This window comes from Amblyomma americanum, chromosome 9 (assembly GCF_052857255.1).
Source record: "Amblyomma americanum isolate KBUSLIRL-KWMA chromosome 9, ASM5285725v1, whole genome shotgun sequence".
Lineage (NCBI taxonomy): Eukaryota > Metazoa > Arthropoda > Arachnida > Ixodida > Ixodidae > Amblyomma > Amblyomma americanum.
In genome coordinates, this window is record NC_135505.1 from 5,175,040 (window position 1) to 5,199,138 (window position 24,099).

Genomic DNA, 24,099 nt, shown 5'->3' on the forward strand with positions numbered 1-24,099 from the left:
CAGCACATGTAAAATTACTAGCTTATAAATCACTTGTTAGGCCAAAACTTGAATACGCGTTGCCCATCTGGAACCCGCACCAAGCATATCTCGCCAACGCATTAGAATCAGTTAAAAATCGCGCTTTTAGATTTATTCATGCATCGTACTCGTATAACATCAGCGTTTAATCTCTAAAATTAGAATCAGGTTTATCAACGCTTTTATGTCGACGTCGCATTTCCAGCCTTTCACTGTACCACAAGGTCTTTTTCTCATCCCTTAATCAAGCGCCATACATCACAGCAGCAGCACGCATATCTTATCGAACCAGCCATCCACTTCATGTTGCGCGCCCACGCGCTCGGACTACCACCTTCCCTGCCTCATTTTTCTTCCGAATCGCCACCGACTGGAACGGCCTTCCCCACGAAATCGTTGCTACTACCTGCCCATCTTCGTTTTTGCATCTTTTGTACGACCATTTTTGTCAATAATTATTTATCATGTGTATTACTGTATGTATAAAACCCACCCCTTATGTAATGCCCCTCCGGGGGACATTTAAGGTAATAAACTGAACTGAACTGAACAATGGCATCTCAATTGATGATAGTAGGGGCCAAGCTTACGATAATGCGAGTAATATTTCAGGAGAATACTAAGGACTGCAAGCTCAAATCAAACACGTGAACGAATTGGTAGTCTGCGTCCCGTGTGCTGGTAATTCACTGAACTTAGTTGGCGCGTGTCGCGTTGACAGTTGCCTTGAGGCAGTCAAATTTTACACTAATTCAGAGACTGTATGTGTTCTTTGCTGCCTCACCTAAGCGATGGAGGTATCTTTTGGACAGCATGGGCGGAAATGGCCAGCAGCTTCTTTTGAAATGTCTGAGACCAGGTGGTCAAGACACGCTGAATCATGTAAGGCCATTCTGAAAAAATTTGAATGCAGTCTTGTGTTGCCTTGAAGCTATATCAAAGAACGAGGAAGAAAACGGTGACACTAGGAACGAAGCGCACTCTCTCTTCAAGAAAATGACAAAACTAGAGACTGCATTCATGGCGATTTTCTGGAGTGAAATCTTGGAGTGCTTTGACAAAACGAGCGTAGCACTTCAGAAACCAGGCCTAGACATTTCAACTGCTGTAGACCTGCTGAGCTCTCTAGAAGGCTTCGTTAATTCTTTGCGACCTCTCTTTGATACCTTCGAAGAGAGAGCACGCATGCTAAGTACCAATCAATGTTATCAGGATGAGGGCGAACGCATCGTTTTGAGTAAGCACCCCTAAGGAAAAAGCGATATTGCGCTACAAGGTAGCAAAAAGTTTATCGTATAGACCTACAATGTTGTACTTGACAGTCTAGGCAGTCTTTGCGAGTGCAAAAGGCTGCCTACACTGAACTCTGCGAAAGGTTCGGATTCTTAAAATTGCTGACAGAAGTTGGGAGCGAGGCCTCTCTCGCACAGCAGGCTGAGAAGTTGGTGAAAACCTACAGGATTGATTTAGAGCCAGCATTACCCGGTGAAATAGTTCAGTTTGCGATCTTTCTGCACAACTCTGTGTGCCAGGACACGAGTCCCCTGGGAATAATGAAGTTGCTGCACGAAAGAAAGCTTATTAATGTGTTTCCGAACCTTTCTATTGCTTTTCGAATGTACTTAAGCATACCCGTGCCAAACTTTGAGACCGAACAATCGTTTTCCAAATTGTCGCTGATAAAAAATCGCCTTCGTTCGAGCCTCCTTGACGACAAGGTGAACTCGCTTGCTATTAAGTCCATTGAAAGTGACCTCCTCCGCGATCTATCCTTCGAACAGACTGTGTCTGATTCGCCAAAGCGAAGGCGCGAAATATGCCATTTTAAAAGAGGACTGTTTGCGCTCTACATGAATATTTCCAATAAGTTCTTTGTGTCGCCTCCCAGCCTCCACGTTGGCAATGAAACGCTGAGCAGTGTATATCAAGATATGCAAATCATTGTTTTTCGTCTCTTGTTTGTTCTTCTTGTGATATTTAACATGCTTATAAAGAACTGTATTTTTGTTGTTTTTGATAGTGCCACGTTTATTTGGTGTCGTCCTTGCTTGTCTTACCTTTAACGAAAATATTTTCAAGTAATGTTTTTTTTAAATACAGTTGGTAATTTTCGTCTGTATTGTAGTGCATTTTTATGGTGCTTGTATTGCCTTAAGTATTGTATATATCTATTGCATATTTTAGAGTAACGTTGTCCCGGATCTCTCCGGAGAACACTCGGACCGCAAGAATGGACTAGGCGACGGTTGTACCCACACAAACGCACATCTAACACACCCTACGTGGCACACACACTAGAAAACAAAACTAACAAAACTAACACAAAACTCAAAGACTATAAATACACACGACCAGGGCACACTGCTACAAGCGTCTACTACTAGTGTTCTACTATTAGCGGTCGGCGTTCGTGCTCAGTTGGTTCGGTGTGGATGCCGCGTTGTATGGATCCAGTAGGCGGCGTCGAGGCGGCTTTCGCCGTTCTTTGGCTGGCGTCGCTGGCGGCGTTGGACGCGCTTGGGCTGGCAACGCTGGCGGCGTCGCTGGCTGTGTCGTACAAGCTCCCGGTCCAAGCGCCCGTGGAGGTGATGCCGGTGTTGTTGGCGTTGGGGGCACCACCCGGATGGGTGGCAACAGCGCTGGAGACACCCCTGGCCGTAGCAGGTGGTAGCGTTTCCCGGTATGGGCGCAGGCACGGCAGGAAGTCCACGATGCGGAGTCGTAGAAGGCGAGCTCACCGGAGCAGTAGCCTGCGTCGCTCTCTTCCAGCCAAAGTGTCCCTGACCCGCCGGAGCCTCCGCTTCTCTAACAAACATGGTGTCTTTTACGTAGATGTAGCTGGGCCTACCCACGGGGGGTGGTACACGGCCGCGGTCATACATCAAGAAATACAGGTGGATGGGCTTTCCTTTCGAGCCCCAGGCACAACACAAGCTGAAGAGGTTGCCATCGCCCTAGCTGCTTCTGATTCAAAATCCAAACCCATAATAACAGACGCACGTTCGGCATGTCGCAATTATGAGGCTGGCTGGATAACTCCACTAGCTGAACGAATACCAAGGAACTGCAGCCGGGATACCGATCCTACTCCCCGCTGCCAGGTTTGGACTCCGGGCCATCAGGGCCTAGCAGGAAACGAAGCTGCAGGCGCGGCGGCCCGAGCACTCATTCACCGGGCGTTCCCATTGGCTTCTGAGCATCTGGAACCTGAAGGTAGCTACTTACTCTCATTCAAAGCTATCACGTCCTATTATAAGGATAGGCATCGCCTCTACCCGGCCTCTGCAAAGGGACTGGGGAAATCAAACGAACGCGTTCTACTCCGATTATTCACGAACACAGTGCTGTGCCCGGCAGTACTAAAACACTTCGATCCCGCGTTCACTGGCAGGCGCAAACACTGTGGGGAGGTGGCTGACACCTACCACATGGTTTGGGCTTGCCAGCGCAACTCAGCTCTCTCCCCCCCACCCCAACCCTACCAGAGAGGAATGGGAGGCGGCCCTGCTTGGCTGTTCGGACCGTCAGTCCCAAAAGGCTTTGGTCAAGAGGTCTAAGCTGGCGGCTTCGACCAATGGGGTCCCAGAATAAGGACTCCACCCATTGCGGGGCTCTTTAAAGAGCCTCACCTCTTTCATTAAATAAAGGCTTTTCACCACCACCACCGCTTCTCTGCTGTTCCCCCTTTTATAGCCTCGGTGTTAGTCCACGTATGCCTTGTCGTCGTCGTCTTCTCTTCTCCACCAATTATCTCTCTCCACCTTACCGAATGCTCTCCACCAATCATCTCTCTCCACATAAACGAATGCTTCTTCTTCCTCTTCTTTATTCTTCGGTTAATTCGCGTCGTCTTCTTCACACCTTTTTCCTTTAAAATTTAATTTAAGCTCCTTAATATATGTGACAAAGGTGTATAACGATTACTGCAGTCTGATGCTTTAATTTTTATAAAGAATGTTTCGGATAAAACCATGCGTCTCCTCACGGGATTAAACTTTGTGATGCAAACAAAGCCTATCTTCAGAAGGATCGACATCTGAGCTGCGTTGTATTTTTTACGTTCTTGTTCGTCTTGAGTGGACTAAACTTTTCCTTAAAGCCTAGCTTTTGCTGAAACCAGAATGTGATTGTGATCGTGATTGTTTATTGGTTTTCTTTCCAATACAAGGAAAAAAGCGAAGGGAAAGCTAAAGGCTATTGGCCTGACGAGGCTCTCCCTCGGCATGCAGTTTCGACAGCATTACAAAAAACACACATTTGTTGTTCCACTTTCCACATTTCTATGTCTTGCAGGATGCAGTACATATGACTATACACAAATATAAACAACGAAGAGAATAAAATATTAACAAAGGTGCTAAGCTTAGTCATCGCGGAGAACATATGTGCATATAAAAAAGAAGAAAAAAAAGAAAGGAAAAAAAATAAAGGCGACATCCTAAACACAGAGAAAAAAAAAGAGTACTGGTTTACAGACGCTACACATGATTTTAAGAGAAGTCACTGGTAACGAATTTCTTTCTCAATAACCAATGCTTTTACCGTTTTTTTCTTCATTGGTTTCTTTAGGTTAACATCATCAGGCAATTTGTTTAGAAGCAACGGAATTTGGTAATTTAAATGTTGTTTGCCATAATTCGTGCGCGTTCGAGGCTTTCTGCGCTCTTGCCTACGAAGGGCGAGCGTATGTGTTTCGACAGGGCTACTACTTACGTGAAGTTTATGTTTTTGTACATACTGCAATAACTTGAAACAATAAACTTCATCAGCTCTTAGCAGAGAATACTTTACAAACAGTGGACCTGTTGGTAAGTCTTGTGGGTGTCCTGTATACCTTTCAAGCAACCGAAGTACGCGCTTCTGTAACTTGAGTATTCGCAGGTAATTTTTTACTAGAGGTGGTACCCCAAACCAAAATACAGTAGAAAAGTCTGGAATAAAAGAGAGTATAGTAAAGATAAATTTTAAGCCACAAAGGTATAAGTGAACTTATTCTATATAGGCAGCCGAGTGATCTACTCAGCTCCAGAGCAAGGTTATCAATGTGGGTGTTCCAAGACAAGTTTTCTTGAAACCACACTCCCAGAAATTTTTGCTTCACCTCTTGTTTTAACTGAGTGCCCCGAAAGGTAATATGAATATTATTGTTCATTGGCTTATTAATTGGAGCGAATATGATATATTTGGTTTTATTAGTATTCAGCTGTAACCTGTTCGCATGTAACCAGTCGGAAAGTGACTCCATATATTTATTAACAATCTCCTGAAGCTCCGTATCGCTATACAATTCCTCACTGGTTTACAGGGTCGTGACGTCATCCCACCACACCGTGTAGAGCCTCTCAAGAAAGAAAAGCAATTGCACAGAAGAGTAGAATGCCGGGACTAAAGCCGCTGCCCCTGCGGTCGTGAGCCGAACACGCTACCCCACGACCACAGAGGAAAGTTCGTTCATTGCAACAGTTTAGGGGTTTTATACGACCACTTCATACCGCACAGCAACACTATCGCATTACACTCTTAAGGCTACTTAAGAGTCTCCATAAATTTTTAATATGCACAGACACTGCACCAAACACAGGCATTTTTGCAATTCACCTCCATCGAAATACAGCAGAAGCGGCTAGAATTCTATTCCGCGACCTCATACTGTGCAGGATAAAGCTTTAGCCACTGTGCTACCATGGTGGGTAACCACAGGAACATTAGTAGTTGCAACATTTATGAAGGAGAAATGTAGCCACACTTCCTTCCAAGAATTTCTTAGTAGGCCGCATTAGGAATATCAAGAGAATGTGGCCTGTCGTCGTTGCTGTGAAAACTGACAATGTACAGATGAAGCTCATATTGGCAGGAGCAGGTCCCACGTGCCTTTACTTGCCACAGCATACCAAAAAGCTTATGATGAAATCTGTCCATGCCATAGTGCACTTACACTTGTCTAGTTCACCAGCAGCTGACTCCTTCTCGCTACGTACAGTGCAGAAATATGCAGGAGCCAAATGCACTAAAGACAAATCAGCCGAGGTAACACTGGTGTGCTATGCTGCATGATAAATTAATTAAAACTGATTAATTTCCCACAAGCCACCAATCACAGCAGAGGAAGCAATGTCTCTCTTTTGCAGAAAATGCATTGTTTCACAGTTTTGGTCCCTTCAGTTTTTCCTGCCTAACTTTCAGTTTCACTCTCATGCATCGCAGCAGCCATCACATTTTTTAGAACTTCTTGGTCTCTCTTTCAGAACAGCAACTGCTGCTGTAACAAAATGGTCTGGTCTAAGACACCTTATGGGCTTCTTCAGTCAACTCCATCCAGTCTGTGATCATGATGGCAATGATCAGTCTATTTGCTTCAGATATATAACACAACTTTCTCGGGTTTTCCTTCTTCACATTGGTACCGATGTTTGTTTCATATTGCTGCAAGATCAATGAGCAAAGAGTCAAGCAAGTTACTGAATGGCACTCCACATTCAACAAGATATGCATTTCTCACATGCATGCTACTATTGTGCAGCTTCCACAAGTAAGATGTTGTTACAGTCATCATCAAACAGAGGACATGCCGAATATTTTTTCCACTAGCGCCAAGCATTGGGTACTAGTGACAAAATGAATGAGCTCCTTTGTCCCGAGGTACATGCAGTAGCTTTCCATCAACTTCCGACTGCTTGGCATTTTTAAGTTTTTCCGCTTTTGCATTCTAGCTCCCCCTAAATATGCTTGAAATCTCTGGGATCAAACCCATGAACTCGTGCTGATGCTATACCTACTGATCCACCACGGCAAGCTATGAAACCTAAAAGTGTTGCATTAGAGTGCACAGCCCCAGCCACGAACAAATTTATTTCCACTGGCATCTCGAGTTTCTACATTATTCTATATTTCTTTTCGATGGAGGCGAAATTCTAGAGGCCCGTGTGTTGTGCGATGTCAGTGCACGTAAAAGAACCCCAGGTGGTCGAGGTTTCTGGAGCCCTTCACTGCGGCGTCCCTCATGGCCTGAGTCGCTTTGGGACGTTAATTCCCCCATAAACCATAAACCTATTCTATATTTCTTTCTATTTTTATCTGAATTGCAGGCTGCATGGTTTACCCGGAATGGCAGCATCAGGCTTAAAATAAGTAAATAATTAGAAATAGCATCAGGTGACCGCAAGTCTACACCTACAAAGCAAAAGCTATAAAGCTTTCTTAAATGTTTGTAGTTGGAAGAAAAATCTGTTCTGGCTCATGGCCCGAACCTAGGCCCACTGTCTTACTGGGGCAGTCACTCTACCAAGACAGGACCAAATTTATTTAGGCGTTACGTTTTATGGGGGTTTAACGTCCCAAAGTGGCTCAGGCTGTGGGGACGCCATTGTGGAGGGCTCGGATAATTTCGACCACCTGGAGTTCTTTAACAGTGCATGCGTCTCTAGGATTTCACTTCGATCAAATGCCACTGTATTTGAGTCTTGTTTGAAATTTATCCGACTTAAGGGACTCCTCTAAGTATGTTGCACAGACATGTGGGTTTATAAGCATGCGTTCAATTCATAGTTCGTTGTACTGACGTGTGGGTATTTAAGCATGCGTTCAAATCACAGTTCAACTTGTAGCGAGTCTCCAACAGCTCTCTCAACAGCCATACCTCGATGTGGCCCGATGGGAATACTAAGGGTTAATTCAGGCATGATTCAGAGATGATATTCCACACTTGATTCAGGCACAAAGGCACCTGGCAACCTTGGTTGTGTACCACGATTTAAAATTTTGCACGGTATCTTTCCTCAACCCAGAATGTCGAGCTGTCCTTGACCCCAAGCAGGCCTTTGAAAATGTACAGTAATAGTGCACTGCAACTCAAAAGAAAAAGCATAATGAAAGAATAACTGTGTGGCCAATGAGTAAGAGAAAGATTCAAGCCAAAATTCAAACTACCACACACTGTAATGGAAGCAAGGAGCAGTTTCTCTATGTCGTGATGCTGATCGACATCCCTGAGGCATAAATGCATGCCCATGCATGCTGTTTTCACTGCTGCAGGTGGCACTGGCGACAGACACCTCATAAGATACATTTTGTGAACCATCATCCCTGAAGTGAGGAAAATCTATGCCAGTGATCAACTGAGCTATTTCAAATGACCTATGAACACACCTAGGATCTCTTGCATCAGGTGGGGCATGTGACCAACTGTTGCCGCTGTTGCCATGTCCATGATGGATACCATTCCGGGGAAATGGGTACCAGATTCTGGGAAAACTGGAGATGCAACTTCTTGAAACTTCAAGAAGTCAGTCTGAACTGCTTGAGACCATGTATTGCCATGCGTTTGCATTCCTAAGGAGGTTAGTGCACACAATTTTCAAATGCTGGGATATGTGAGAAAAGAAAGTGCATGTAGAAGATCGATGCAAGATAGCCTTCTGGTAAGCAGCAGACCCAACGTCACAGTAATACTGAACAGTTCAACAAGGGAGAAATAATTTGCAATATGCAAAAAGGCACCGGAAGTAGATTTAAATACAACAGCCGCATATTGACGGTCTTGCAGGACACGAGAACGAAATTAGTAGAATAAAAGTGAATGAAATGCCTTTGTCTTTCCCGCCTAGATTATGATTAACAGCACTTGAAAAAATTTGAGCATTCAATGAATGTATTTCGCCACTTCTGACCTGTGGTGCTAGAAGTTCAAAGCTAGTAAAAGAACTTGAAATTAGGTTAAGGGCATCCCGAACAATTTAAAAGGAAAATGATAGCTGTCGCACTAAGAGACAAGAAAGAATTCCACGCTTGCTTATAGTACACCAGTTGAAGTTATACGAGGTAAATTTAATTAAATTATATGAACATGGACAGAGCATTTAACGCACAGAAATGACAACCAATGGTCCACTAGAGTTATGCAGCAAATATTAAGAGAAGAGAGCATAGTTGGTGACGGCTCGAGTGACTAGGTTTGGAAATTTGCAGCAATAACATGGCTACAGCTGATACAGAAGCAGAATAAATGGCAGAGATTGGGAGAGACCTTAGTCCAACAGCGAACACAACTGATGATAATATAACAAATTTGCAGTGAAGTAGTATATACGAAAAGAAGTATAGAACTGCATTGTGCTACATACCTTTACTTTGCTGGATCACTGCTGCCTGCATTGCTCCTTCTGATAGAGTTATCTGGTATTGTGCCTCATTTTCTGTTTGACTTGTAGCATGAACAGTCTTTGTATGACCAATGTGTACTGATTGTGGGCACACATAGTGATGTCCTGTTTGTGGGATCATATAATTTTGTGCTCAGTGTGACAGGCATGCTTTTTGTGGAATGCTGCATGAAAAAAACAACACAATATGAGAAAGAAAAGTCCAGGAGCACAGACTCCGTAATTCTAAAATAACAGATAAATGGTTACAACACAAACACTGGCTAATGTTTAAATAATCAACCGAGGCCTGAACATACTTGTTTGAACACTTTTAGAGTGTTTAGTTGATCGATCATGCGTCCCCGAGTGCTGCTTTTTGTGGTCTTCAGTATGCGGATCTCTTGCAAGTTTGCCTTCCTTGCCACTCCAAATTTCCTTCCGGCCGGTATTTGCAGTGCCAACATTTGTGTCTCTGCATTCAAACGGCACTTCCGTCATTGAATCAACAAGAGCTGTGGCTTTCAGCTCCACATGCTGCTTGCTGTCATGAAGCAGCAGCTCAGTAATGATCTAAATCCCAGAAAGACTGAACATATTCTGTGGGTTGCGCACAATAGGTAACCCCAAAGCATTATTTGTCAAGGGTTTGCAAGGCTGGATACAGTCTAACAGTAATTAAGGCAGCTGTCAGGAGAAATTGAAAAGAAAAATTTCATTCTCGCGTTTTTGTCCTCGGTAGATGAAATGACAGTGACAAATTTGTAATTCTCGCGCAATTGGGCAGAGCGTTTCCTCGATCCTGTTCGACACGAACACACACAACACACTGACAACTGTTTTCACGATTCAGCACACACCTAAACGTTTCCCGATTCACCGGATGAGGATTCGCTGCCCGAAAGCTCGTCATCCTGCGCGCGTGAGGGCGCGTTGGACTCTGTCCACTTATCACGCACGTCGCAAGCGATATCGAAGGGGTTGAGGAACACTTCCACACTCTCCGCGTCGTTAACCGGAAGCTGCAAACGTCGCGCAAGTGCATCACCAAGACACACGTGGAACCGCCGAAGTCTCTTGGCCTCTGCTTCTCGTAACCGTATCTCTACGTCCTCGCGTCTCCGTTTTTGTGCCTCCGCTGCGCGCTTCATCCATTCTGGGTCTGCTCGCCTCCGTCTGATGGCATCCGCTTCGCGTTGTCTCACAGCTGGGTCCTCTCGCCTACGTCTCCGCGCTTCGCGTTCGGCCTCTCGCTTCTCCTCACTCTGGGTACGACAACGCTCGCGGGCTGCAGCGGCTCGCTGCGCCTTCAACGCTCTCTCTTCGGATGGTGTGCGCACTTTCCGCGGCCTCCCTGGCCTCCCCATGGAGAGGAGTACGGTACACCCAGCACACCCGCTTTGCGTTAGTGCCAAGTGCACTTACACCTCTATAATCATTCCAGTTACGAAACAATCCTAGCGTGTAAAACCTGTGCTCAAAGTTATGTATAATATCATGCTTAATACTGAGAAGCGCGTCCTCAGTAGATTTACCTTTTTGGAATCCGAACTGCATATCACTTATTACCCCATATTTGCGAAAAAATTTTCTAATCTTATATTTATGACTCCTTCAAATATTTTCGATACAACAGGCAGGACCGAGATTGGTCTATAGTTGCTTACGTCTCCTTCAGCACCACCCTTGTGAATAGGACAGATGCGAGCTATCTTGAGCGAGTCAGGAAAGATTCCAGTCTCAAACATTTTATTTACTATGTCTGCTATGATGGGCGATAAGATTTCAGACACATGTTTGATTGGCATTGCCTTAATTTCATCAAAACCAGAAGCAACGTCATTTCTAATCCCATTAATAAATTTGTTGATTTCGTAAGGAGTCACTGGTGCGAGTACCATGGCAGTTCGGCAGCGGTGTACCTGTGTGCAACGTCTCTAAGTTTCATATCTGCTCTTCGCAGTTTGTTCATCGCGGAAGCCGGGGAAGATTGCTATCAGCCAGCACAGACTGCATCGCCGGGAGCAACGCGAAGCCGAGACTGACACGCCCCAGACATCGGCTGCCAACCGAAAGCCTTGGTCTTGCGACGACAGAGGGCTGCAGGCATCTTCTGCTGTGCTTAAAAGGGATCGCCGATTTCATACACACGGCAGTTCGGCAGCGGTGTACCTGTGTGCAACGTCTCTAAGTTTCATATGTGCTCTTCGCAGGTAAGCACTTCTCTTTGCTATTTTAAAAAAGCATACCAGTGCACCGCTGCCGAACGCACCTGCCGAATTCACATGTGGCCTAGTCTGTTGCTGGGTCAGTTGTAACTTTTTATCTGCTTTTTCATCGCTGCATTATGTCAGGGGAGACGGCTAAAGCGATTGAGGATTTGCGGCGGGAGCTGAGGGCTGAGCTCAGGTCAATCAAAGATAGCTTGCAAGATGTAAAGACACTGAAAGATGACATTCAGAACTTAAAAGCACTAAAAGGTTACATTAAGAATTTGCTTCAAGAAAATAAAGATCTGAAAGCTGATAATGTGCGACCAGAGGGGAAATAACCTCGAAATCTAGGGAGTGCCACTTGATGGCGAGCCAGTGACCATAATTAAAAAGATTGGCGCGCTTGTGGATGAAGAACTTACCGATGCTGACATTGATGCATGCCACAGAGTGCCGACTTCAAGACATGATGAGACAAATATAATCGTTCGTTTTGTCCGACGCAAAAAGCGCAACGCTGTCCTTCAGAAGGCCAGGAAAATCAGGATTGACACTAAGAAATTGGGTTTTGAAGACTCGGAGCCAGTCTTTGTGAATGAGCATCTTACCCGTCATGGTAAGCAGCTTCTCGGTGCAGCGACAAGGAAAAAGCGTGAAGTAGGTTGGAAGTTTGTATGGAAAAATCTTTGCTCGGAGGGATGAACGGTCTGCAACTTTGCGGATAAACGCTACGACCGATCTGGAAAAAATGTCTCGCGAAACTGAGTGAAAGTGTTTAACCACGTGTCAGAAAGAGCAACAAGCTAAAGTATGGCAGCTTTAAACTCTTCTCATTACTGTACCATAAACACCTTCAATTCTTTGGCAAAGACTACTCAGAACCAGATGCGAGTGTTCCACTTAAACGTGCGCAGTATAAGAAACAAACAAGAGGAATTACGCGACTTTTTCAATTCACTGTCCGTTCAATTTGATTTGATGCTGTTCACGGAGACGTAGTTAAGAGTACATGAACAACCTCCATTCTTTCAAGACTACGTTTATCAAGGTGCTGTTCGGTTGCATGGAAGGGGCGGTGGCGTAGCCGCGTACATCAAACGACCCATGTCCCATGAAGTTTTTCCTGATTTTTCTGTCGTTAGCAATGATGTTGAATGCCTTACCATACGTGTGGAAAATATTGTAGCAGCCGTTATCTATAGGCCACCCACAGGCAACAAAACAAATTTCTTCGAGTTCCTACATGGTCTAGTGCGGCACCTTACATGTACTGGTCTGTCTTTTGTGATAATGGGTGACGTCAACATAGACATGCTATCGCATGATGCCCCTTCAAGACAACTCACAGAATTAGTCACGTCTTACGCATGCGTAAACACTATCGTCGAAGCAACACGAGTCACACCCAATACTGCATCTTTGCTTGATGTATGTATTACGAACGTGCACCCACCAAATTGTGCTGCCGGATTGCTAACACTAGGAATTAGTGACCACCTCCCAGCTTTTTGTTTTATCCCTTTTCTGCGTGGTAAACTTAGTCATGAACCAAATAAGATCATCCGCAGAATAAATGATGAGTCGTTGAAACTTTTTCGCGTTCTGACTGCTGCCACTGACTGGGCATGCGTATTAAAAGAAGGCGACCCTAACCAGGCGAACAATATTTTTCTTGATAAACTTATGATATGCTATAATCAAGCGTTTCCTATAGAACTGAGTAGGCCAAGGCGTAAAAGAATACGGAAGCCCTGGATTAACAACTCGTTATTAAAGAAAATAAAAAAAAGAACCGTTTGTTTCATACATTTTTAAAAACGCGAGAAGATGCTCTAATTACTTTCAAACAGTATAGAAACAAACTGAGCAATGAAATTAAAGATGCCAAGATAGAATATTATGAAAGTGAACATGTGTGTTGGTGTTTGCAACAGCACGCGTTTTTAGCAAGTTTTGTTGTTTTCATTATAATAATAACAATAATGATAACCCCGTTGATCGCACATCGTTCTTGCTAATGTGGAGGAATTAGAATGAAACATATCATGTTTCCAGTAGCGTAGCAGGCGACAAGGGGGGGGGGGAGTCAGTATAATGAAAATGGGCCGGCATATGCATGAGCCCAGGGCCCCCATTTTTCTTAATCCGGCCCTGAAAAGGCCGCGCAAAGCAGATTTCTGGTGGAAAGGTTTACCGTACGTTGAACACGACGCAGACACCAAAAAACATGCAGTTCGGCCTGGTTGCACACGCAGAAATAGTGAAAGAGGCTACAGCCGATGTGTTACACAACTTACGAGATGCACTATGCATACGGAAGGCCTATGCTGACGAGTTGTCCAAGATCTGCCGAAAAGCGCTTGCAAGATGAAGCACAGGACGCCTTTTTTAAAACCGTGTGTAAGCTCCGCTGTGTACGAGATATGACTATCGTGTGGTGCGTCTTACACTGGACAAACAGGAAGATGTATCAATGAGCGTCTGATGGAACACTCGACTTCACTCAAGACCGGCACCAGCAGCAACTTGCCCATTCACTGCAAGAAATGCTCTTGCGTGCCAGCTCTGGACAAGACAAAGATCTTGAAAAGATACCACGAAAAGCGCACACGTGACATACATGAAGCTTACTTAATTCAAAGCCGGGGCGACACGTGTGTCAGGAGTCCATCCATCAACCTGAAGTCTAAGGAGACTGCCTATCTAGACAAGTGATTTCATCACGCATTTACGTTCTTAACTATTTCATACAAAGTGTTAGCTACGTTCCCATTTTTTGCCTGACCGCATGCCTATCTTCCATCCTTCACCTGCATCTTGTTGTTTGCTTTCTCTCATGCCACCCTTCCCACAGGCATTGTTTCTTGTAAAAACTTTTAAAGCTTTTAAGATTTTGTCGCTTTTATCCGGCCCTTCACACCGCCCCTTATGTTGACTCTGCTAACAGCTTGCCGCGAGACTACTTATATGTGTGTGCACCTTTCGAATAAACATCAGTTGTAAGTCAGCGCCTCTGTTGTACGTTCCTCTCTTCGTCGCGTGTTCGCACTGTTCCCATTTCAGCAATGTTATACCAACTAGCCCGCAACAACACGTTCTTAAACATTTTATGCACATAATCTATTTAGCATTTCCTAAACCTGTCAGTTAATGTAAATTGCAGACCTTCCAGCAGGCGAGTCTTTTGTGTACAGTCAAACAGAAAATTGACCCTGTTCGTTGTGTATTCAGAGGAAGTTACTGCACGTTGACCTCGATAGTCTATTAAAAATGTGTGCTGCCGTATATATGCATTGTCTTACGACCAGGCTTTGGACACTTACATTTTTAATGTGTTCGTTACTATATCCTATACATTTGACACAGCACACAGCATGCATAATTAACACAGTTCACAGCATGCATAATTAACGATTGGACTATTCATGTTTTATATATTGAAAATTGATTTGCTCACGTCTGTCTTATTTTCGTTTTCATGCAGACAGATTTCGGATCTGAGAAAATTGTGACTAAACTTCTCCACTTTAGCCATGCTAATCAAATGGTCAACACATCGCCACCGGGCTCAGCATGCAGCGGCCTTGCGATCTCTTGCAGACCTAAGAAATCAATTTTCTAATCAGCCTAGATCGATATCAGGAAACACGCAGTTTTTGTCGAACATACCTCGTCAAAAAATCCGGCGCACACACCTACGGCGCTTGAGCGCCCGACGAGGGCGAGGATGCAACCCCGTAACCCGGACAAGCGGCCGCCGCCGGTGCCCCTATGAGTCAACAAGCCGCTTGTTACCGAACACCAGAGACACATACTCGATCACAGAGCTTACCTGTGTTCGGCAACCACGACGGCTGCGTCGTGGTGAGAGTTGTAAACTTTGTTTTTTCAGAAGTTGCACCACTGTTCAACCGTTTTCTCCGCAGGCCCCTCAGCGTTCAAAGCTGCGGCGAGCTCACGCCACAATAGCGCCTTACTAGCTTTCGTTATCTCCGGTGTTAACATCGAAGATCCTTTCACTAGACAAGGATGCCTCTCCACGAATTCGACTAGGATCAGGCTCTGCTGTGGCGAAACATGAGGACCTGCAGGAGACCGATGGTCCGCTTGAGCCATTCCGGAACTTTAGAAATGACGCGCGGAAAGCAGGCAGACGACGCCACATCGCGCACATGCGACACCATCTAGCGGCAAAAAAGAAAACGTTGCAACACTTGTTAGGAAACCGGTTTCCGCTCTCGACCAATGGGGTCGCGCGCCCGGCGCCAGAAGGAAATTGCGCAGTTGATAGTGCGTGTATGTGCGCGCGCGCGAAGAACAAACAGACTCGGACCGCGCCTATATATGAGAGGCTTGGACCACTGTCTGTCAGTACGAGCCTCCGTTTAAGCTTCAGGGAAGCGCGCCCGCTTCACTCCCGAGAGGACACCAGTCGACCAGCCACGGACCAGTGAGGCAACGTGGGCCAGTCTGTGGGACGGTTACGTCGTGTTCCTCAGGTCGTCGGACGGTCACTGTACCCGGTAAACAAACTGTGTTTTGTTTGCTTGTCTCTCTCTGTGTTAGTGCAGTTTAGGTACAAAGATTTTGTTATATTCTAATCTCTCTCAATTGCTACTTTTCACTAGTTGCATTGTATTGTAAATAACTTTGTATATGCTCGTACGAGTGATTCTGAAAAACTCTCTATCGTCTCTTTGGTGTATAAATTTTGTATTGTTTGTGAACCTTTGGCTCCGACCCATTCTCTGGCTTGCGACCGGTGAAAGCTGTGCACAAACGGCCATCTTCCTTGTCACTTGTTAGCTGGTCTCCGGCTGAGCTTTCCCCGCCGAGTCGAGGGCATCTCCTCGGCGGGGCATCACCTCGAGGGCGATACCGCTACCCCCACACGCCCTAAGGGTGTCTGAGAGTGCATGATTAAGTGCGCGATGTGATGACACCCAGTCAATGGGTTTTTCGGAGTTTAACGTCCCAAAAGTGGTTCAGGGACGCCGTAGTGAAGGACTCCGGAAATGTCGACCACCTGGGGTTCCTTAACGTGCACTGACATCGTACAGGACAAGGGCCTCTAGAATTTCGCCTCCATCGAAATTCGACCGCCGCGGCCGGAATCGAACTCGTGTCTTTGAGGTCAGCCGCAGAGCGCCGTATCCACTGAGCCACCGCGACGGCTCGTCCCAGTCAGTGGTTTGCCCTGGTGGTACATTGTGTTCTGTCAAAGCACTGCTAAATGTAGCACTAATAAATCGGCATTATCGTGATGATGAATTTTTAGCCTCTTCAACAGCTTTTTACGCCCTTATGCAGACCCTAGAGACAGTTTTTTACGAGGGGACGGAAACCAGATGCACAAATTTGGGTGCGAAATGCCGCGAACATGTACCCGTGAAATGTATTCTTGCATCATTATGCAACGTGTTCCCGAGGAAGTATCGAAAACCGCTGATAGTGTTGCTAAGCACTGAGCTGCACTAGACGTGGTAAAAAACAGCACAGCGGCGACGGAAACGAGGAAGGTATGGGGCGTGCATAACGCTTCTAGCCCCGCTGTGCGGCAACAGCCTAGTGTAGAAGAACCTCCTCACGCGAATAGAAGATAGACCTGATAATAAATGTAAAATCTGCGGAGAAAGGGGCGCTCTTGATCGTATAATCTGGCAATGTCCTGACTCCCCAGGCGTCAGAACATTAAAAGTAGAGATGCCTGGGAGGCCTTGATGCGAAGCGAGTCCCCCGTCGAACAGCGACAAGTCATCCGCCTGGCGACGGAAGCCGCGAAGAACTTCCCCTGACTTTAGTCGCGGAGGCCCCGGTCCTCGCCCCTCGAGCCTGCGTGCCAGGGGCGGGGACTATAGGGGGCCTCCTACATCGGTGGAAAATAAACTTCTTCTTCGTCCGGCTGTGCTTGCTCCGCTGCGGCCCTTGCTTTGGTGAACGAGAGATCAACGTAACCTTCTGCCACTGCCGTTTGCTTTGTATAGTTCGTGCGTTCCGTGTAATGCTTGAAGCCTGCATATAAACCAGTTTTGGCATGGCACTTCTTTCGAACAGCATACCGAAACAGCCAGCACAAAATGTTTGCATTCATATTTCTCTTTTCATTATATTACTTTCGTACCTGTTGGTGAACTTTTTGCCTTTTCCAGCTGGTTCACATCCATGCTGAGCTAAAGCCACTTCCTGCACTGCCCCACTGAGGCACCCAGTTTTGAACTCCTTTGAGCTCGTTACGCACTGTGTGCCTCTTTTCTTTTTCGCTGATTTTGTTGCACCCCCTGGCGGCACAAGCAACACTCTTAATTTTTCACCACGGCGCAGCACATGCAGCTGCACCTAACTGAACAAAAAAACGATTGTATCAACCTTGAGTAATGCAAACATAAATGCTTGGTCGTGGCTGATGATCGACAATGCCGCCAGAATTCATGCAAATTTGTCCTCTAGTCAGAAAGGCGAAGTCGTTGAGCCGCGGTGCGCATATGTCTGCCACAAGTAATTGTGCTGGTTATCTCGATACGCAACAGCAGCAACTTCATCTCGCAGGACACTAGTTTTGATGAGCAGCAGTGCGAACTCCGAAACGCCGCCATAATTATTGTTCAAAAGCATGTTCACCATGCGAAAAAAAAAAAACACCCTAGCCCGAACACGCGACAGAAGGAATAGCACCACACGAGAACCTCCGTCGTCTCCTGTCTTCGCGCTGCAGTACAGCAGTGAGCCCACTACAACTCATCCAGTTTGGCATTCTTTTGCAGTTCTAAGAGGCCAACAGGTTTAATTAGGCACGTCACTATAAATAAATGAACAAACAGATGCTTTACCTTGCGCGACTGTGTAAGCATGCCGGTGATCTGAATTCGATCATGTTTACAGGCTTTAAAAGAAGTTGGTGGTCAGGATTTTCTACAGAAGCGGTGCACAACAACGTTTCGACGCAATTTCCGTTTTCTTCATTGCCATTGGCACGTGCACCTACACGAAAGATACGTCCGCGCATGCACCTATGCAAAACATGCGTACTAATCGAGCGCTGCAGTGACTCAAAGGTCATGGCGCTCGTCTGCTGACGCGAAAGACGCTGGTTCGATCCCGGCCGTGGCGGTCGAATTTCGATGGAGGCGAAATTGTATAGGCTCTTGTACTGTGCGATGCCAGTGCACGTTAAAGAACTCCAGGTGGTCGAAATTTCCGATGACCTTCACTACGGCGTCCCTCATAACCTGAGCCGCTTTGGCACGTTCAACTCCATAAATCAAAACAAATCGAAATTTCCAACACGTCAAATGTCGCGACTTGACTCCGCGCCGTCGTTGTTTCTTCCGTTTTCTGATGCAGCTGATGGCTCGAACATGTATGCTGAAAGTGCAAACTGTTAAACTCGGCTTGAATTATCCATAATTTCCAAAACGCAGTTGTTAAGCCAGCTGAAGCAACGTGCAACGCCGTCGGTGCTGGCCGCTAATCCACGTGGATGACGTCAGGACGGACCCGGCCAATCGCGGGCAACAGCGGCGATGGCTCGGCGCCTTGAGGCGATGGGGCGCGTTTTCTTCTCAAAAACAGCTTTCTGCGTATATTTCGGCTCTTTTTGAATAAGATAGTCTTTTGCTTCAGTGCTTCAGTTTCCCTTGGACTTCCTTTTTAAAATTTTTAAAGCGAAAGTTTTACTGGCCTAGCGGAGCCGGTTTGGCTGCGTCTGCACGAATGACCTCGAACAGGAGGAGCGAAACTGCATAACTAACCGCCTGACGTACACGAGGCTCTCAGCAGCTGCAGCAGCGCGCTCCGCCGTCGCCGGGGCCGCTGCGCACTGCCTACCCAGTGTCTCGCAGCCGCTACGGGCGAAGCAAGTCAGCCAACGTCCTCGAGAGGGGGTACTCGCAGACTCAGCGCGATCATCAGGTCGACATTGCCAACCGTGTGAGGAATTTAGCAATCGATAGGGAGCGTAAAGGCGCTAAACGGGCAGCCGAAACTGATGAAGATAGGGAGCTTTGCCTCGCTCAAAGGCGAGCGAAAGAAAGTGGACAGCGACGAGCATGGGAAGCATCCGCGGCGGAGGCTGGAGAGCCGCTGGAAGTGAGTTCTCGCAGTGCGGAACGCACTACGAACCACGTGGTTCGTCTGTCAGACTGTACTTCGGGCTAGCCTAGCCACAGGTCTGCATGTCTGGCTAGGCCTAACCACAACTAAACCGAGGCTTAACCAGCTGATACCAATGCTTTCGCTTGCCTAACCAAGGTTTGCTGAGTTAATTAAGCATGCAGCAATGTTTTTGCGTTATTTTCCGGTACTAATTCTACAACTCCGTGGCAAGAGTTGAATCAATTCGTTATCTGGTATGTGAGCTTTTGAAAACCGTAATTTGTACGGGCCTTATAGACTTCGTCAATTTGACGGAGGAAATTATAAGCTGTGAGTGAAAAGAGGTATTCTTCAAAAACATGTTTGTTTAGTGCAACTGCATTTTAATGTGCATAACTAGGTTCTGGTATCTATTCTCAATTGTGAATAAATTAGATGCGGGAAAAAGGTCGTACGTGCAATTACTCTAGAGAAAGATTGCAATAGTATGAACAGCTGTCCTCTGCAAAGTGTAAATTTTTCTTGATTTGTATCATTAAATCCCCTACAAGTAAGCCATAATAATAATAATAATAATGATAATATTAATGTAAGAATGAAAAAGTGAGATACAAATTTCTAATTTCACCTTCTCTCTAACAACTTTCTCAATTTACTTAGTAACCCAACGGATCGAGCGATCTTTGGGAAATGTATACCGTCTCAGTCGTCCAAAGATGCTCTTCAAACATCAAGCCTAAGAATTTTATGGAGCTTACCTGAGTTAGACGGCCGTTTTCAAATAAGGTAGAGAACGGGTTGTTGAAAATAAAGAAGAAGTGCCTCCTTGGCCCAAGCTAGCGCGCTCGCGCAAGGGCTCGCGGCAGCTGCTTCCATAATGGCATAGGCCAAACGTCCGATTGCCTTCTTCTGTGACTCCGCCATATCTGCTGGTGCCGAAACCCGGGAAATTGCCGTTTGGCCCCCTGATCCACACTTATGGACCAGCTGCTGCGTCACCTAGGGTCCATGCGCGCCCTCATCACGAAGGCCGTGGTCTCTCTCGAAGCCCTCCTGGAGAATCCGGTCGCGCCGGCTCTCGACCTCCAGATGAACCTCGACTTCTTGGCGAAGCACCGCGAGCTCGCCGCCTTGGACCAACGTATCGCCAAGAGCGTTGTGGATGCAGAACACGACGCCAGCTGCCGAGCACCGCCTTAACAGCCCCATCGAACCTCGGCCTCCCCTTCTGTTCTGCCCCAGTTGAAGTTCACTTCCTTTCTTACAAAGGAGGAGCCCGGACTAAAATCTGGCAAAGCTTCCAACATTCTCTGAGGACCACCGAGACAGGCGAGGATTTTGAGCCCGTTACCAAGCAGCGATTCATAGCAGTGTCCACGTGCCGAAGATAAATTCATACCGGCAAAGCTAGGTGTGCAATAGAAGGCATTCGGCTTGCCGGCAGTAACTGCGACCCTGCAGCGCAAATCCTGACCGATCGTTTCGGACGTCGCGACCTGCTCGTGAATAAACACCTAGACCATCTCCTGGCTTTGACTGCAGTGCGCTGCTCAAAGGATTTGGACAGGGGCTTTTTTTTTTTACGATGACATCACTTTACGTATCAACGATTTGAACGGGTCAGAGTCTCTGCGGACCACTGCCCAAAGCTCAAAGAATTCAAGCCAGGGTCCGATAGGGCACCAGATCCGGCAGCCCGAAGGCGGCAAGTTTAGCAGATCCTCGCTTTTCTCCGAATCCAAGTGGTATCCTGGATGCTCCGTCGCGGTCCATCGGACAGACGCAGCTCTGTCCCTGTAGAGTATACTCCCATGTCGGCGATTGCAGTGCATCCCGAGTCCCGTTCTACTCGTTGCCGCTGTCAGCTATGCGCCGACCCTAGCCATTTGCTTTCAGACTGCAAAGTGGACCTTTTCTCAGCTCAAACAGACGAGACTGCATGTTCATGGGGGCTATTTTCGGTGCGGCAAGCCAAACCATGCTGCCAAATTTTGCCGATCTGCAAACAACTTGGTGCGCAGCCGCTTTTCGCGGAACCGTTTGACATGGCTTTAAGACTTTGCTTCGCCGACGCGGGTAACCTCTTCACTTACGTGACAAGAACAGAGCAGCCAAGGACACCAAGCCAACGAAGTGCACTCAAGTGCCCACGCCCCCACCCCACCGTCCGCGGAAAATACGACCAGTGGGTTCCTGCAGGTGTTTCTCGCGACAGGGTGTGCGTGGGCGGCGTGTACCAGCTTCCAAATCCTGCTCCGCTTCCTTCTAGAGAAGGGAAGCCAGCGCATTTTTGTCCGCCGTGATGTGGCATGTTCTTTGAAGCCTCCAGTTCAATGGATCGAAACGCTGAACGTTTCCATCTTCGGTCGCTCTCGCTGTCCGACCGCCCTCACCTGTAGCAGAGTCACCGTGACCAAGAGCCTCCATACGGATCGGACACCGATATCACAGCCACGATGACACCCGTCGCATTGCCGTGGCGGATGCCTCTCTGGAAAGCACTGTGATAGAGAACGAGGTTAGCCTTCTGTTCGGTGCCGACTTCTACGGGACGGTAGTCACAGTAATACAAAATTTCCAGTGCACGTATCCGAACAACTTCCTAGCTTTTATTAGAACAAAGCAAGCTGTTCTCAATTCACTGCTTACAAGAATTATGTGAGGATTAAAACTGAAAGCTCAATCGATAATTACCGCAAGATACACCTGTGGATCGACTCGTTCGAGATAGTTTGCACTTATTCGTAGCTCAGTTAAAATGTGAGCTTTTCTGCGCAGTGGAGAAAACAATATGCTTAATCTGTGATGAGTATATTATTTTATTATGTAAAAACCACTAGTATATCAGAGAAATCTCTCTATAAGCGTGCGTTTAGAGCATATTAGGTTACTGGCTAGAGAAGAGAAGGCCTGTATCATCCGCATGTATATCATAATTTGGGCGTAATTCAGAGCAACTGACAGATAATTTATATATAGAAAGAGGACAGTAATGGTCCGAATGCCCACCCATGAGCCACGCCACACAGGATGGAATGAACGCTGGATGCGATCTTGTCAATTTTAACGCACTGCTTCTGGCCAGAAAGATAGCTTTCGAAAAACTGCTTTGCTGGACCTCTGAATCCATAACCATCTTGTTTTTATAGTAGTATATTGTCACGTAGTGGTGACGGCAGTCGAAACAGCGTTGAAGACGGACGAAAGGGTCATCTAAAAGAAAACTGTTTATTGGGCGTACCTGCACCCAAAATGGACTGAATCACTAGGCGGCGGCGAAGCCACAAGCGTGTTCGGCGGTCGTCCAACAGGATGCCCGCCGCCGTCGGCCGTGCTCAATTTAAAGCTGATAGCGAACTGTAGAGATAAAGCTTGCAAAGTTACTAGAACATTCCGGAACAACGTAGATGCAGCTCGGCCTGGCTGCGATCAATCGAGATAAATCTAGTCGCGTCTTGCGTCGCAAAGAAAGCGATAAGGTGGTGTGGCGGCAGATTTGAAAAACGAACAAACACTGCAAATATTCGCGGCATTACTCCCCTCTCGAAGAAGCATCGACCCGATGCATTAAAAGAAATAATGCGACTAGTAAGAGAAAAAAAAAAACGGATCTTGCGAAGAAAGAGCATCGAAATGCAGCGGCCTTTAGCGCGCATTATACGGCTTCAGACGGACTACATGGACAACTTCTGGTCGTACGCGGCGTCGCTGGGATGCAGTCATTGCGTCAGGGATGACTTTATAATCCAGTTCACCTAGCCGACGGAGAACCTTGTACGGGATGAAATAGCGGCGCAAAAGCTTTTCACTCAATCCACGGCGGCGAATGGGCGTCCACATCCAGACTTGGTCTCCTGGCTTGTATTCCGCGTTGCGTCTTCGTAGGTTGTAGCGTCTGGCGTTGGACCGCTGCTGATCTTTGATCCGTAATCGGGCAAGCCTTCTAGCTTCTGCGCGTTGAAGGTAGGCGGCAACTTCGACGTTCCCTTCTTCTCTAACGTTGGGCAGCATGGCGTCTAGCGTGTTCGTGTCCTCCCTGCCATGGACGAGTCTAAAAGGCGTCATCTGGGTGGTCTCCTGCACTGCGGTGTTGTAGGCGAAGACGACGTAAGGCAGGATGACATCCCAGGTTTTGTGTTCGGCATCGACATACATGGCGAGCATATCGGCTATGGTTTTGTTTAGGCGCTCGGTCAGTCCGTTTGTCTACGGATGGTAAGCAGTTGTCCTCCGGTGGCTGGTTGGGCTGTAGCGCAGGATGGCTTGCGTTAGTTCCGCCGTGAATGCTGTTCCTCTGTCCGTGATGAGCACATCGGGGGCGCCGTGTCGAAGAAGAATGCACTCCATGAAAAATTTTGCGACTTCTGCTGCTGTTTCGTTCGGTAGGGCTTTCGCCTCGGCGTAGCGGGTCAGGTAGTCGGTCACTATGATGATCCACATATGTCCAGATGTTGACGTTAGAAAAGGGCCAAGCAAGTCCATGGCGATCTGCTGAAAGGGCGTTGAGGGAGGTTCAATGCGGTTCAGACATCCTTCTGGTCGCACGGGAGGAGTCTTTCGTCGCTGACAATCTTGGCAGGTTTTCAACTAGTGTGCGACATCGGCAGACAGTCGGGGCCAGTAATACTTGTCTTGAA

The 24,099-nt window shown here is 46.8% G+C and overlaps 1 protein-coding gene and 1 long non-coding RNA gene across 5 annotated transcripts in view; both read right to left on the reverse strand.

Moving 5' to 3' along the window:
- Positions 1-24,099, reverse strand: part of LOC144103810 (trypsin alpha-like) — a 609,247-nt gene that overhangs the window by 366,313 nt on the left and 218,835 nt on the right. The gene's annotated exons all lie outside the window — the stretch shown is intronic.
- Positions 5,051-10,188, reverse strand: LOC144104263 (uncharacterized). 2 transcript variants are annotated; one of them, XR_013308484.1, is made up of 4 exons: positions 10,019-10,188; positions 9,141-9,343; positions 8,167-8,349; positions 5,051-6,444 (listed from the first exon to the last, which is right to left on the reverse strand). It is a non-coding gene; the product is annotated as an uncharacterized LOC144104263 (long non-coding RNA). The 2 variants fall into 2 exon arrangements; XR_013308483.1 differs by lacking the exon at positions 10,019-10,188 and having other exon boundaries at positions 9,141-9,459.